Source organism: Zalophus californianus, chromosome 8 (genome assembly GCF_009762305.2).
Source record: "Zalophus californianus isolate mZalCal1 chromosome 8, mZalCal1.pri.v2, whole genome shotgun sequence".
Lineage (NCBI taxonomy): Eukaryota > Metazoa > Chordata > Mammalia > Carnivora > Otariidae > Zalophus > Zalophus californianus.
In genome coordinates, this window is record NC_045602.1 from 67742907 (window position 1) to 67749843 (window position 6937).

Sequence of the window (6937 nt, forward strand, 5' to 3'; positions counted from 1 at the left end):
CTTTGTGTGGAAATTCAAATCACCAGGTGGAGAAAGAGAGTAGTTCACTAGAATTCTATCTTATAAGGGAAAATAAAATTCCATGTGTAACTACTAGAATATTAAAATTTGCCCTTAAAAAAGGAATATTTGAATTGAAATTCAACTTTTTTTAAAGCAAAATTAGAGAAACTGAAGGCAAAATGGAGAGGTGCCTTCAAAAGGGTTCTGTAAGTTTCTAGTTGTATTCTCCCAAATTGGTGATGTAAGTATTTAAAAATAATAATACTCTCATGGTTTATTATTCTCCAGGGGTACCCTGAGTGTTGGAGTTATCCTTTAATTGATTAGATAGTGCTGGAAGTGAAAGGCACTGAGAGTGAAAAATCCAAAGAGTTGCTGAATTTTCCCTGAGGTTTCCAAGCTGTGTTTAGCACAATGGTTTTAGTCACTTATTCTGTTTTCTTTCCACCTTACTGCCAATGTCTACTTTGTGTTTGTACACATTTTTACTTCTCCAGAGAAACTGTTTCCAAATAGTATCCTATTTTTTATCTCTGAACTTCTTGTAAAGCCCTTTCTCTCCATTTTCACTATGTGTAGTTTCCTTTTTCTTTTTTCACTGCTAAATATTTTGGTTGAAATTTTTATACTCATTGTATCAGTTTTTCACTGTTGACTAATTTATAGCCCTCAAAAACAGGGATTCATTCCCTGGAGCTCTACAGAACAACAGTTGATTCCTCATTGCCTCAAATAGAATTTCATCTTTCTCTCAGTAGTACTGTATTAGTTATCTATTGCTGCATAGCAAATTATCACAAACTTAGTGGCTTAAAACAACCCACATTTATTATCTCATCATTTCTGTGTGCCAGGAATTTGGGCACTGTGTAGCTGGGTTTCTGGTTTTAGGGTCTCTCACAGACTGCAGTGAAATAACTGGTCAGGGCTGGGGTCTTATTTGAAGGTTCAGTGTGGGAAGGATTTGCATCTGAGGTTATATGGTTACTGGCAGGATTCAGCTTCTTGAGGCTGTTGAGCCAAGGACCTTACTCCTTTGCCTGGCTATTAACCAGAGGCCAATTTCAGTTTCTTGCCATGTGGACATTTCAGTGGGGTAGTGTGCAGCATGGCAGCTTACTCCATCAGAGCCAGCAAGGGAGAGCTTCAGCTAGCAAATTAGAATTTATAATCTCTTGTAATCACATCTCTTATAATATGATCTTGGAAGTGCTCCTCCATCACCTTTGCTGTATTGATTCGAAGTCTGTGTGTTAGGTCAGCCCACGCTCAAGGGAAAGCATGAATCCCAGGAGGTGGAGAAAACTGGAGGCCGACAGGATCTGCCACAAGGATCATTTCTCAAATATCTTTTACTTGAGAGTGATGCCCTCATTTTCAAAGTTGTTCTGACTCAAAACCTGAGAGTTAATGTTGATTCTGGTTTCTCTCTCTGTCTTCCATTTTTCGTCTGTTTCTGTACCTGTGTCCTAGTGGAAATAATAGCAAACCAAGTTACAGTCCTAGCAATTCTATGAATCTTTGGGAAGTCATTTAAGTTGTCTGGGTTACAGTTTCCGCGTACATAAAATGAGGTCTGGTACTAAGTGATCCTCACAATTCTTTTTAGTTTTGACATTTTTAAATCTCAAGTATGCTGAGTTTTCCTATGTGAGTCTCTTTATTCTCTTTCTCCACTCCAATCAAACCAGACCACCATTTTCATTTTGCTTTGCCAACTCAGGATTCTTTAGTAATTTCCAGTGGCAAACAAGATAAAAGCCAAAAAATACCTTGGTCAGCTATCAAAGGCTCTCCCTAGTTTGACCCAAACTCTATCCCCAACTTCATTTTGTATTCTACTATAGGGACTATCTAGCTATGGCTAGACTAAGCTATCTATTCATCATACTTGATTTTCTTCTCTCTTTTGTTCACACTGTACTCCTTATTTTGTTGTTTTCCATAGTTTTCCTCTGCTTCTATAATTCCCACCTATTCCTCAGAGCCAGATGAATTATCATTTTTTAAGGGGGGAGGGGTTGAGGGGAAGAGAGAAAGGAGAGAGAGAATTTTAAGCAGGTGTCATGCCCACTGGGGAGCCTGACATGGGGCTCAGTCTCATAACCCTGAGATCATGACCTGAGCTGAAATCAAGAGTTGGATGCTTAATTGACTGAACCACCCAGGTGCCCCTGAGCTGTCATCTTTATAAGCTAGGTATTAGTACATTGGTTTTGAATTCATAAAGACTAGGGTTCAGATTCTGGCATTCTACATATAAGCTTTGTTACTTACGCTTTGGATCTCTTTAAAATATGGATATTCATACCTTGCTCATGGGTTATTGTGCAGCTTAACATAAGATAATGTGTGTCAGGTGCTTTATGAGTCTCTGGTATACAACAAGGGACACAAAAAATTTTAACTTTGACTTTTTCTAATCTGTATTAGTATTTCTTGACATAGTAATACTATGGCATGGTTGTTGGTTCCACTTAGCACATTTTTTTTTCTGCCTTTTATGATTAACTATTTTTTCCTCTGCATAAACTTTATTATGCCTAGTTTGTAAATTTCTTAAGGCAAACTGTGTTTCTCTCATTGTCTAGGACAGTGCTTTGCAGTACACTGATTTATTTCCTTCCTTTCTTTTCCCTGAGTTTGTCATCCATGTTTATGCTGCTGTGACTGAGTACTTTTCTGTCAGTTTTTCATTTCATTCTGAACCTATTAATTTTTTAATTCTTTTTGGCTCAGCCCTGAGCATCTCAGTTATTCATTCAACAGATATTTATTGAGAGCCTACAATATGCTAGGCACAGTGCTGTGCTCTGAGGGTACATTGATGAGCTAAAATCAGTATATTCTCTGGCTCATGGAATATGCAGTCTAGTATGAGAAAATGGACATTTATTACATGCTTACAGAAATAAAATCACATGGCTTCATGAGAAAACTGACATCAAATCCCACAAAGTTACATGACATAATGAGCAAGTATAATAGGGAAATTTGATAATTGATGGAAGAAATAAAGGCCATCTGGATGAAGAGATGATGGAGGGGCATGGTGTGGGAGGGAATATGATGACTAAAATCAAGGGCAGAGCTGGACTCTAAAGTTAGGTATATGAGCCTAGAAGTGGGCCAGGACAGGAGTGGGGATGTGACATGTGAGATCCACTTTTTGTTTTTTAACACATATCATCATCTTGCTTTTATTCTGCTTTTATTAAAATCTTAATAATTGACATATTACCTAAAAATAGTTGAGAAGGTACCTATTTTGGAGAATGTATTCAGGGGAGCAAGCACACAATCTGCTGCCTCCGGCTATAGTTAGGAACAACAGGAATTAAAAGACTCTAGTGTAGCTGGACCTGAGAGACTAGTGGGACCTTGGGAGTAAATGTGCTTGGAGAGGTACAAGGGACCAGATCACACAGGGAAATTATATACCAGGTTAAGGAGATTCATCCAATGGGAAGCTGCAGGGTAGTTTTAAGCTGGGGAGTTATGGAATCAGATTTATATTTTGAGGTATATTTTTGGCCATTATGGGGAGGCAGAGGACTTCCCTGAATAACATTTGTGTCACTCCATTTTGTGTGAACAAGATGTTGTTATATAATTAATGTTTATTTTAACCTATCTCATACTGTTGTATTATCCCCCATTCAACTGTATGCTACATTAATTAGAATTTGATTTGCTATGAGGATCAGAGGTGTCTGAAAATAACAGCTTGAAACAAATAGAGGTTTGTTTTTCTCTTACATAGAGGAATCTGGAGGTAGGCATTTCAAGATTAGTATGAAAGCTTAAGAGTGATCAAAGAGGAGTGGTCTTCTTTATTGCTGTTCTACCAGCTTAGTGTACATTGCCTCATGGCTTAAGAGGACCACTTGAATTCCAGACATCACATTGGTTTCCAGTGAACAAGAAGGAGAAGAGAATCATGAAGAGAATGCCTTCTCCCTTTAAGGACACTTCCTGGAAATTACACAGGATGTTTCCATGTTCTGGAACTTGATTACATACCAACACTCAGAAAATGGATGCTGGGTTATATAGTCAATTTTCTGTGGGGCCATGTGCTTAGCTAAAAGTGGAAGATGCCATTCCTATGAAAAAGAACATGAATACTGGGGACAAATTTGGTCAAACTCTAGTCCTTCTTAGAAAGGCAGCCCTGAATCCCATTAAATTATTAATTCCATTTCAAAGTCCAGGATCTTTGAGAGAGAGGCAAACCTCTCCATCAGATCTAGATATGACTCCTCTGTTCTGGTGATCAATAAACTAAAAGACAAGTTGTCGGCCAAAACCTACCCAACATAAAATAGTAGAGAAGGAACAGTCTATTTTCAATAAAAATCTGACTCAGAAATGGGGAGAATGGGAAACATTTATCAGTCACTGGACCCTAGAAATTCTAAATTCCCTATAGCAGGAACAGTATGGGATAAGTTCCTTGATTAGCCACATGGATACCTAGGTCTTTGGGAGGAACTCCCTTAGCCATTATCCTCTCTGGTTCTGGCTTTGCTTCTGGAAAGTTTTTTCAGAAACATTCAGAAACATTTCCGTTTTCTTCCTAGGATACCTCGAAGGGCAATGGATAGCAAACCCTTCTTGAAGGCTTTGGAACTTTTGAGCATCACTTAATATTTCTGCTGTTTTGGGGGGCCCAGGAATTGTATTTTGAAGGCCAGTTACAGATTTGTATTTTCCAAAGATGACTAACAATATCTCCCATATCACCAGTTCTTACAATGTGACCTGGCTATTTCCCCATCAAGATGTAGAGTCTATGTCCCCTCTACTTGGAACTTGGACCTTTTTGATTGCCTCAACCATTAGAGTATGGCAGAATGGCACCATGTGACTTCCAAGCCTAGTTCCTAAAAGGTGATAACAGCTTCTACCTGACTCTGTAGGGTGCTGGCTCATTGGAAACTGTGTTTTGAGGAAGTTCACGCCACATGGAGAAGTCATGCATAGTGTTCTGGGTCATAGACTTAGCTGAGGTCATAGCCAGTTGCCAGTATCAATCACCAGACATGTGAATGAGGAGTTGTTAAAATGACTCCAATACCAGTCATTGATTGCAACTGTGTAAGTGTGAACCACCTAATTAAGCACAGTCACCTCCCAGAACTGTGAAGGATGATAATGATGATGATGATGATAGAGGATTGTCCTACTTTCATACCACTAAATTGGGAGTGGTTCGTTATGCAGCAGAAGATAACACAAGGCTTTTGTAGGCGCAGCAGGAAGGTTTTGGCAATACAATTCTCTAAAAACAAAACAAAAACGGGCTTTCACTTCACTTCTGGTCAGTTCCATGTATAAGTAACTGCAGTCAAAATTCCTGAAAAAACATAGGTTTTAGGCCAGCGGCCAAAATGAAGTTCAATTCCTTTGTGACTTCTGACCGGAGCAAGAACTGAAAATGGCATTTCAATGCACCTTCCCACATTTGCAGGAAGATCGTGTCTTCCCCTCTTTCCAAAGAGCTGAGACAGAAGTACAACGTTCGATCCATGCCCATCCAAAAGGATGATGAAGTGCAGGTTGTGCGAGGACACTACAGAGGTCAGCAGATTGGCAAAGTAGTCCAGGTTTACAGGAAAAAGTACGTCATCTACACTGAACCAGTGCCGCGAGAGAAGGCAAATGGCACAACCGTCCCTGTGGGCATTCACCCTAGCAAGGTGGTTATCACCATACTAAAACTGGACAAAGACCGCGAAAAGATCCTTGAACATAAAGCCAAATCTTGCCAGGTAGGAAAGGAAAAGGGCAAATATAAGGAAGAAACAATTGAGAAGATGCAGGAGTAAAGTAATCTTATCTGCAACTTGAAATAAAAACTGTTAAAATGAAAAAAACAAAACAAAATATAGGTTTTAAGATTGTAAAAACATAGTTTTTAAGCCTGTAATCTTTTATTTATTGGTTTCTTAGATCTTCCCATACCCCTTTCTCTCATGTTATTGGTGACTATCTTGTGACTATCTACATAATGCCTTTGGGGGTGAAGGAAACACCTTTAAACACCATCTTTGCGAGTATGTTCAGTCTTTGTATGGTAGGCATAAACGTAATCTCTTGCTGGAGTTTTTACATGTCAGCCCCCGCCCCACCCCCAGCCTCACCCTGCTGCTTCAGAATGAGATAGTGATGCTATAAACTTGTTCAACCTAGAAATGTTCTGAATCTTCAGATTCTAAATAAACCTGGATTTTAGGCGTTAGGCAGCAGGTACCTCCCTTATAGTTGAATTCCCTTCTATTTTTGCTTGCAGACTGGGTAGCTCTTGCCACAGTTTAACTATTACTTAGAGATCCTTGCTGAAAGTGAGAAGAAGCCAACAATCACCAACCAGCATTCTGAATCTTTCCTACCATCTTCTCTAGAGCTACAGCCTTGTTGGTCATGTGGTTTGCTTTGCAAGGTAAATCAACTTTAGCTGGATCAAGAATTTTGCCTCAAAGCTGTGCCATCATGTAACAAGGTTCACTAGATTTAGTCTGCAGTAAGTAGATCCTTGTCACTAGATGCCTATCACAGGCACTAAGTCACTACCTAGGGGTTTTCTTTGTTTTGTTTTGTTTGTTTGTTTGTTTTAAGTTTTATCATTTGCAGCACCCACTTCCAGGTGCATACATTCTGAATCACTTTGGATTAAGTTCTGCTATGGGTATTAGATAAATCAAAGTAACATGACTTACGTAATGTAGAAGTATATTTTTATCTAACATGGAATAGTTGAGAGGTAGGCAGCCCAGTGTTGGTATGGTAGTTGCCTGGTTATCTGGATTCAGATCTTTTTATCTTATTGCTCCAACAGTTTTAACCTGCTGTCTCATAGTCTAGGATACCTGCTTGAGCTACAGGAATTGTTCTCACTTTGTAGCCAGTCATAGGAGAAAGGGAGCAAGGA

General features: G+C 39.2%; 1 pseudogene; it reads left to right on the forward strand.

Annotated features, from left to right (window-relative positions):
* The first annotated feature begins 5396 nt into the window (after positions 1–5396).
* LOC113938028 lies at positions 5397–5834 on the forward strand (annotated as a pseudogene).
* The last annotated feature ends 1103 nt before the right edge of the window (positions 5835–6937 follow it).